The sequence below is a fragment of the Ctenocephalides felis genome, unplaced genomic scaffold, assembly GCF_003426905.1.
Source record: "Ctenocephalides felis isolate EL2017-DRISC unplaced genomic scaffold, ASM342690v1 CF-g0.4_SCAFFOLD_01604, whole genome shotgun sequence".
NCBI classification, from domain to species: Eukaryota; Metazoa; Arthropoda; class Insecta; order Siphonaptera; family Pulicidae; genus Ctenocephalides; species Ctenocephalides felis.
In genome coordinates, this window is record NW_020537758.1 from 45306725 (window position 1) to 45316794 (window position 10070).

General features: G+C 35.2%; 2 long non-coding RNA genes across 2 annotated transcripts; both read right to left on the reverse strand.

Annotated features, from left to right (window-relative positions):
• Positions 1 to 6891: 6891 nt before the first annotated feature.
• Positions 6892 to 8473, reverse strand: LOC113372346. Its single transcript, XR_003366758.1, has 4 exons — positions 8416 to 8473; positions 7354 to 7423; positions 7060 to 7288; positions 6892 to 7000 (listed from the first exon to the last, which is right to left on the reverse strand). It is a non-coding gene; the product is annotated as an uncharacterized LOC113372346 (long non-coding RNA).
• A 126-nt stretch (positions 8474 to 8599) lies between these two features.
• LOC113372350 lies at positions 8600 to 10070 on the reverse strand. Its single transcript, XR_003366763.1, has 3 exons — positions 9935 to 10070; positions 9174 to 9179; positions 8600 to 8676 (listed from the first exon to the last, which is right to left on the reverse strand). It is a non-coding gene; the product is annotated as an uncharacterized LOC113372350 (long non-coding RNA).

Below are 10070 nucleotides of genomic sequence, written 5' to 3' on the forward strand. Positions count from 1 at the left end.
ATTTTTTATGAAACTTGTTACTAATTCATTATTTTTTATAGGGTAAACGACAACTTCACCCAAGTGGTAAACTCTCAAGTTGCTCACGAGTGAGAACAATCATTTCAATCTACTAATTATGCTTCCCGTCCGTCCGTCTTGTCACCAAAGAAGATGCTGCTGTGATCTACTACTGTGATCTATTGAATAGTTAAGTGCTTAGATGTTAATGAAATAATGAATAAATATATTGCATTTGATTTAATTTGTTGTTTTAATTTAATTATGAGCCACTTTACGGCCAAATTACATTATGCTGTAATGTAAATTACAAAAAAATTTAAACATGTCTAAATTTTAAAATTCTTGTTGTTATTATAATAGGGATACTTATTGAATGCACTTTTTAGTGTAGACAATTGTGTAGAACAGCTTCTTACTGTTTGGGTGTTTGCAACCATCTTGCCTTGCCGCATCTTTGGTTAAGCTCTTTATAACCTTTGCTTTGACTCGGTAGAAACGCGTTGATAATAGACTTTGTTTTTTTGCAACCCCTATGTTAGTCGAGTGCCTTAAACATTTAATACGCCAGACGACCGATGTTTCCTCTTGTTTAAATATTTTACTTTCTATTATTTCTTTAAATGGTGCACTCTTTTTCTTAGCTATAAATATCACTTAATTTAATGTCATACTGTGTTATTATTATTATATATACTTTGACATATATATATATATATATATATATATATATATATATATATATATATATATATACAATTAGACAAATATTAATGTATTTTAGCCATTTTCATTACTGCAGTTGTAATAATAAATTAATATAATTGTATTATTAAATACTGTGTTACATTAAGAGTTTTGAATAAAACTAACTGAACTTTATTTGGAGTGTTTCATTTCACACCATTTTCAGTGATATATATTAGAAACACACCGTACAGGTACAGATATTTAAACTGATAAGCTAATGTTATCATAAACATTAATATACTCATTAATTCGTTCGTCGGAAAGGATTTAATATTTTGAATAAATTTCATATATTATAATTTTTGTAATCTAATTATATCATGATCAATAAAGTTAATGTAGTTATAACTTTGGTCATTTTAAATAGACTAATCTATGGTTTTTCACTCATTTTAAACATGTCAAAAATATTAACATTTTTCAATCACTTTAATCTATATTTAACCCATCTATAGTTGAAATTACTAAACCTTATGGTACAAGAAGATTGAAACGACAATGGCCTTTAGACTTAATCTTAGATTAGGTCTAATATAATATTATTATAGTAATTGTTAAACTAAGAAGATCTCATTGGAGCTATTCTTAGGCATTGCTCTTAAGCATTGTCATTTTAGCTCAAAGGAATCTATGTATTTCTGATTGCTAAATAAAACGAGTTAAAAAAAAAACTTTATATTATTATTTAACCCCTTAACTTACAATTTAGATTCCAAAATGTCGGCCCAAAGTTGTTCAAACTGGCGCGGCGTTGTGACTATTTTCTCTCATAGGTATATCACAAAAATAAATATAATTTTGTGTTTTATAGTTTCGTATAAAAAAATATTTTATAACTTGCATTCACCATGCCCGAAATGCGAAGGATTTGCTTCTTTCCCGAATATCGTACATGGGCTATGCCCGTAATATTCACTTTTGGCCTTGCAATCGCTCGCGGGCTCTGCTCGTCATTTTAAGTTAAGGGGTTAAAGTCTTAATTAGTTCATTTTAATTAATATACTTTGAATATTGGTCAGTTTTACTTAACTATAACTTATAAAAAAAACTACTTAACTATAACTTATAAAAAAAATTACTTAACTATAACTTATAAAAAAAAATTAAGTTCTCAGTCTCGTGATATTTTCTTCTTTTGCGCAAGAATATCTTCTTCATTATTAATATATTCTCATTTTTATGCGCGTAATTATTACACTAAATACATTAATATTCCTACCATATTGACGCAACCATCTCCTACCTTACTTTACACTACCCTACCTTAACTTTACACTACCTTAACCTAATACTTACCTACGTTAAGAACTAATACTATTACTTTGCTTACCTTTACCACGTCTCGAACCTGCTACCCTCTTCTCTCCAGCGACTCCCACCTCCTAACGCGCAACGCCACGACGATCACATTATTAAACTGTTACAACGTAGCTGATATTGTATATTTTAAACGAAAAAAAACTAACAGTCATATGGCCAAAAAAAAGTTCGATTCGTATGGCCTGTGTTGGCGTAGTTGGTAAAGTGATGACTCCGTATCTAAAAGGTACCGAGTTCGAATCATACCTCAGGACAAAAAAAGAGTATTGTTCACGTTGTGGTATTTATTTAGTGTTGAATAACACAAAATTAATATTTAGATATAACAAACTAACAAGTCATGAGGCCGAAAGAAAGCGTGAAGGACGTGGCCTGTGCTGGCGTAATTGGTAGAGTGATGGATTCGTACCCAAAGAGTGCCGAGTTCGAATCGTACCTCGGGATAAAAAGTGGAAAGCGTGGAATTTATTTATTGTAAGATAGCACAAAGATAAAATTTAGATATAACAAACTAACAAGTCATGAGGCCGAAAGAAAGCAGAATCGATGTGGCCTGTGCTGGCGTAATTGGTAGAGCGATGGATTCGTACCCAAAGAGTGCCGAGTTCGAACCATACTTCGTCGAATTTATTATTTATTGTAAGATAGCACAAAGATAAAATTTGGATTTAATAAACTAACAGGTCATGAGGCCGAAAAAAAGCAGAATCGATGTGGCCTGTGTTGGCGTATTGCTAGCGTGCTAGCTTCATGCTAACAGGGTACCGAGTTCGATTCATACCTCCGGACACAAAACGCAAAATAGCGTGACTGTTGACGCTGTGGAACGAGGTATGCACGGAATCACATCCGTTCGAATTTGAGACCCCAGGTATGCTCCCCTCGATCTCGATTGAGAGGAGAGATACGCGCGAGAATCCCGTATCATCCCCTAATGAACCCCGCAGCAGCCCCGAAAAGGGGCGAGGGGGGATTATAGGGGGGTGTGGGGTTCGCGAACCCGCGACCCTGTGGTCCCGCCCTCGAAAAAGGGAGAGGGGGGACTATAGGGGGGTGAGGGTTCCGCGCGACGACCACCACTGGGTCGCGCCGGTTGAAAAGCTGGGTGCGTCACAGGTTGGGTCGGTGTGCGAGTCCCCGGAGCACCCTCGTGAGCGATGATGGGGATGTGGGGTGAGGAAAATGCGGTGACGAGGAAAAAAGGGGTGGAAAGATATGAGGAGGGAGAGATAGGGATGGTGGGAGAGAGATAGGGGTAGAGATAGGGGTGGTGGGAGAGATAGGGGGAGAGATAAGGAGAGGGAGAGAGATAGGGGGAGAGAGATAAGGGGAGGGGGGAGATAAGGGGAGGGATGAAAGAGGGGGAGAGATGGGAGGGGAGGGATGAGAGAGGAAGAGAGAGACGGAGGGAGGGATGGACGACGGGCGCGGCCGTAACACATTGTTGTCATTGTAAAATGCGTTTAATTTCCCCTACCGCTTGTTTTCCTCATCCATCCCTTCCTCCGTTTCTCTCCCCCTCTCTCATCCCTCCCCTCCTACCTCTCCCCCTCTCTCATCCCTCCCCCTTATCTCCTCCTCCCCTTATCTCTCCCCCTATCTCTCCCACCACCCTTATCTCTCTCCCACCATCCCTATCTCCTCCTCCTCATATCTTTCCACCCCTTTTTTCCTCGTCACCGCATTTTCTTCACCCTACATCCCCATCATTGCTCTCGAGGGTGCTCCGGGGACTCGCACACCGACCCAACCTGTGACGCACCCAGCTTTTCAACCGGCGCGACCCAGTGGTGGTCGTCGCGCGGAACCCTCACCCCCCTATAGTCCCCCCTCTCCCTTTTTCGAGGGCGGAACCACAGGGTCGCGGGTTCGCGAACCCCACACCCCCCTATAATCCCCCCTCGCCCCTTTTCGGGTCTGCTGCGGGGTTCATTAGGGGATGATACGGTATTCTCGCGCGTATCTCTCCTCTCAATCGAGATCGAGGGGAGCATACCTGGGGTCTCAAATTCGAACGGATGTGATTCCGTGCATACCTCGTTCCACAGCGTCAACAGTCACGCTATTTTGCGTTTTGTGTCCGGAGGTATGAATCGAACTCGGTACCCTGTTAGCATGAAGCTAGCACGCTAGCAATACGCCAACACAGGCCACATCGATTCTGCTTTTTTTCGGCCTCATGACCTGTTAGTTTATTAAATCCAAATTTTATCTTTGTGCTATCTTACAATAAATAATAAATTCCACGCTTTCCATTTTTTGTCCCGGAGTATGGTTCGAACTCGGCACTCTTTGGGTACGAATCCATCGCTCTACCAATTACGCCAGCACAGGCCACATCGATTCTGCTTTCTTTCGGCCTCATGACTTGTTAGTTTGTTATATCTAAATTTTATCTTTGTGCTATCTTACAATAAATAAATTCCACGCTTTCCACTTTTTGTCCCGAGGTACGATTCGAACTCGGCACTCTTTGGGTACGAATCCATCACTCTACCAATTACGCCAGCACAGGCCACGTCCTTCACGCTTTTTTTCGGCCTCATGACTTGTTAGTTTGTTATATCTAAATATTAATTTTGTGTTATTCAACACTAAATAAATACCACAACGTGAACAATACTCTTTTTTTGTCCTGAGGTATGATTCGAACTCGGTACCTTTTAGATACGGAGTCATCACTTTACCAACTACGCCAACACAGGCCATACGAATCGAACTTTTTTTTGGCCATATGACCTGTTAGTTTTTTTTCGTTTAAAATATACAATATCAGCTACGTTGTAACAGTTTAATAATGTGATCGTCGTGGCGTTGCGCGTTAGGAGGTGGGAGTCGCTGGAGAGAAGAGGGTAGCAGGTTCGAGACGTGGTAAAGGTAAGCAAAGTAATAGTATTAGTTCTTAACGTAGGTAAGTATTAGGTTAAGGTAGTGTAAAGTTAAGGTAGGGTAGTGTAAAGTAAGGTAGGAGATGGTTGCGTCAATATGGTAGGAATATTAATGTATTTAGTGTAATAATTACGCGCATAAAAATGAGGATATATTAATAATGAAGAAGATATTCTTGCGCAAAAGAAGAAAATATCACGAGACTGAGAACTTAATTTTTTTTTATAAGTTATAGTTAAGTAATTTTTTTTATAAGTTATAGTTAAGTAGTTTTTTTTATAAGTTATAGTTAAGTAAAACTGACCAATATTCAAAGTATATTAATTAAAATGAACTAATTAAGACTTTAACCCCTTAACTTAAAATGACGAGCAGAGCCCGCGAGCGATTGCAAGGCCAAAAGTGAATATTACGGGCATAGCCCATGTACGATATTCGGGAAAGAAGCAAATCCTTCGCATTTCGGGCATGGTGAATGCAAGTTATAAAATATTTTTTTATACGAAACTATAAAACACAAAATTATATTTATTTTTGTGATATACCGTGCACTATGAGAGAAAATAGTCACAACGCCGCGCCAGCTTGAACAACTTTGGACCGACATTTTGGAATCTAAATTGTAAGTTAAGGGGTTAAATAATAATATAAAGTTTTTTTTTTAACTCGTTTTATTTAGCAATCAGAAATACATAGATTCCTTTGAGCTAAAATGACAATGCTTAAGAGCAATGCCTAAGAATAGCTCCAATGAGATCTTCTTAGTTTAACAATTACTATAATAATATTATATTAGACCTAATCTAAGATTAAGTCAATCTTAAGTCGTTTCAATCTTCTTGTGCCATAAGGTTTAGTAATTTCAACTATAGATGGGTTAAATATAGATTAAAGTGATTGAAAAATGTTAATATTTTTGACACGTTTAAAATGAGTGAAAAACCATAGATTAGTCTGACCAAAGTTATAACTACATTAACTTTATTGATCATGATATAATTAGATTACAAAAATTATAATATATGAAATTTATTCAAAATATTAAATCCTTTCCGACGAACGAATTAATGAGTATATTAATGTTTATGATAACATTAGCTTATCAGTTTAAATATCTGTACCTGTACGGTGTTTCTAATATATATCACTGAAAATGGTGGGAAATGAAACACTCCAAATAAAGTTCAGTTAGTTTTATTCAAAGCTCTTAATGTAACACAGTATTTAATAATACAATTATATTAATTTATTATTACAACTGCAGTAATGAAAATGGCTAAAATACATTAATATTTGTCTAATTGTATTATATATATATATATATATATATATATATATATATATATATATATATATGTTAAAGTATATATAATAATAATAACACAGTATGACATTAAATTAAGTGATATTTATAGCTAAGAAAATGAGTGCACCATTTAAAGAAATAATAGAAAGTAAAATATTTAAATAAGAGGAAACATCGGTCGTCTGGCGTATTAAATGTTTAAGGCACTCGACTAACATAGGGGTTTGCAAAAAAACAAAGTCTATTATCAACGCGTTTCTACCGAGTCAAAGCAATGACGCAGAGTTCTACCGAGTCAAAGCAAAGGTATAAAGAGCTTAACCAAGATGCGGCAAGATGGTTGCAAACACCCAAACAGTAAAGAAGCTGTTCTACACAATTGTCTACACTAAAAAGTGCATTCAATAAGTATCCCTATTAATAACACAAGAAATTTTTAAAATTTAGACATGTTTAAATATTTTTGTAATTTACATTACAGCATAATGTAATTTGGCCGTAAAGTGGCTCATAATTAAATTAAAACAACAAATTAAATCAAATGCAATATATTTATTCATTATTTCATTAACATCTAAGCACTTAACTATTCAATAGATCACAGTAGTAGATCACAGCAGCATCTTCTTTGGTGACAAGACGGACGGACGGACAGCATAATTAGTAGATGAAATGATTGTTCTCACTCGTGAGCAACTTGAGAGTTTACCACTTGGGTTGAAGTTGTCGTTTACCCTATAAAAAATAATGAATTAGTAACAAGTTTCATAAAATATACTATAATAATAAATTACCTGATTAATCATTCACACCCGTCTTCCAAGCAACCTCAGTAAAATCTTCATAGTAAAACTCAACAAGTGGTATTTATAATAACTGATTAAGTTAGTGAGGTTAGTCATGTTATTGAGTTAATAAGAGTTAAGTTAATCATGCATAATTATAGGCAGTTATTAAAAAAAACCACTTGCGAGTCATTCACATGTTATAGCTTCAGGGCAGTAATAGTTGGATTGAGAAGATCTGCAAAAAAAGAAACAAACATTTTAGGAATGTTTTCATTTATGCTGGTATGGATAAACACATACCTGGTAAAATGTTTCTGGAAAAGTTCCTGATGAAGTAGTGTGAGTGCAGAGCAGCAGTAGTTGCAAGGACCTGTAAAAAATAAACATGTTATTTATTCACATTTATACTGATTATGGATAAAAACGTACTTTTTAAATTATTTTCAGAGCGATTCCTGGTGAAGGAGTGAGTGTGCAGAGCAGCAGTAGTTGAAAGGACCTGAAAAAGAAATAAACATGTTATTTATTGTTCACATTCATACTGATTATAGATAAAAACTTACTTTTTAAATTATTCTCAGAGCGATTCCTGGTGAAGGGGTCAGTGTGCAGAACAGCAGTAGTTGAAAGGACCTGAAAAAAAATAAACATGTTATTTATTGTTCTTATTTATACTGATTATGGGTAAAAATGTACTTTTTAAATTATTTTCAGAGCGATTCGTGGTGAAGAGGTCAGTGTGCAGAGCAGCAGTAGTTGAAAGGACCTGGAAAAAAAAAACATGTTATTTATTGTTTACATTTATACTGATTATGGATAAAAATGTACTTCTTAAATTATTTTCAGAGCGATTCCTGGTGAAGGGGTCAGTGTGCAGAGCAGCAGTAGTTGAAAGGACCTGGAAAAAAATAAGCATGTTATTTATTGAACACATTTATACTGATTATGGATAAAAACGTACTTTTTTAAATTATTTGCAGAGCGATTCCTGGTGAAGGAGTCAGTGTACAGAGCAGCAGTAGTTGAAAGGATCTGAGAAAAAAATAAACATGTTATTTATTGTTTACATTTATACTGATTATGGATAAAAATGTACTTCTTAAATTATTTTCAGAGCGATTCCTGGTGAAGGGATCAGTGTGCAGAGCAGCAGTAGTTGAAAGGACCTGGAAAAAAATAAGCATGTTATTTATTGAACACATTTATACTGATTATGGATAAAAACGTACTTTTTTAAATTATTTGCAGAGCGATTCCTGGTGAAGGGGTCAGTGTGCAGAGCAGCAGTAGTTGCAAGGACCTGGAAAAAAAAATAAACATGTTATTTATTGTTTACATATATACTTATGGATAAAAACGTACTTTTTAAATTATTTTCAGAGCGATTCCTGGTGAAGGAGTGAGTGTGCAGAGCAGCAGTAGTTGAAAGGACTTGAAAAAGAAATAAACATGTTATTTATTGTTCACATTCATACTGATTATAGATAAAAACTTACTTTTTAAATTATTCTCAGAGCGATTCCCGGTGAAGTGAGTTAGCGTTCAATTTTCACTCGATACTTGGCCATTCGATACTCAAAAATTTGCTTGATATGATATCTTGTGGCTTCCGTGTGATTTCATCTTGATGACCAGAAATAGAATGTAGAAATTTACTAGCAGTTTAAGAATTGCACTTGGTTTTATATGAAATGCATTAACATGAATTGAAAACAGTGAAAATTAAAATTTAATGTAATACCTATGTCAAATCCACATTGCATAATCTCAAATGATTCAAACGACCACATTATTTTTTATTAGTTGAATAGATTAGTGTATTAGTATTTGTTATTATTAATAATAAAACTACTGAAGCTACCTAACTAATAAATTAACCCACATGCAAGACATATCGTGATCATTCGAATCATGAAATTCAATGCCTTAATGATTTTGTAAATTTCTAAAAGTTATAGTGACAACTAAAGTATTGATCAATTAATATCTTGAACAAAATCACCGCTTAATAAATCTATTCGTGCCAAATGCAATTCCAATAAATACCACATTCAAAGCGTCACAGTAACAATATTCGTATAAAAATTGAAGGACTCTGGTAGCAGCAAACGCAAACCTACCCGCACCTGCAAAATACACAAATTATTATTGAATTTAGTTGATTATACATACATTATTAAATGTCATTGTTGATGCGTCACCAAAGCTGTCTTCGTGTGCAATGCAGCGCTCCAGCGAAGCACAGAATAGTCTTTGTTTGCATCTTTATATACATTCAAATTGTAACTATTCTTTGTCAATTTGTTGTTCAAATTGTAACTTTTTTCAAGTAAAAGAAATGAAATTATGCATTTAAAAAAAAATTGCTTTCATGGAAAAGAAATTTTGCTTTAAAATTCTTGATGAAATGATGATTGTGGTCCAATTTATACAATACTTCTGATCTATAAATTGAAGTGAATTAGCAGATGATAATGGTGTAAATAAAACTTCAATTGAAACGATCCGTATAAATGTACTCATAGTAATTCTCAAAATGAATTAACAGTCATTATTACTTTCGATTATTTCTTCTGCACAATGACCGCCAGCCATTCAATTGTGAACTCTTGCTCAGTCAACAAAATAATAATATGTAGTTTTATTTAACAGTGGGCACCAAATGATGCAAAATAAAATAATTAGATAAATTATATCCGGCGTACGTCTTGACAGTGGTAAGACTTGAGCAAAGACTACATAAATCGAGCAATCGAGTTTTCCAAAAAAAAAAAAACAGAAATAAAGAAAGGTTTCAATTAAATCTAAAACATCTTAAAACACGAAATGAAATCCGAGTGAATCCGCAAATAGAAACATAATTAGCACAAGTACAACGTACCAGGTGACGCATGTTCTCCACAGGCAGCAAAGGGTCAGGCCCGCTCGTCCGTGTTCGACGACGTCTCGTTGTGTTCTTCCAGCAATCGCCACGATGGAAATGAACTCTTGCAATGACAAGACAACTCCCTCTCCCA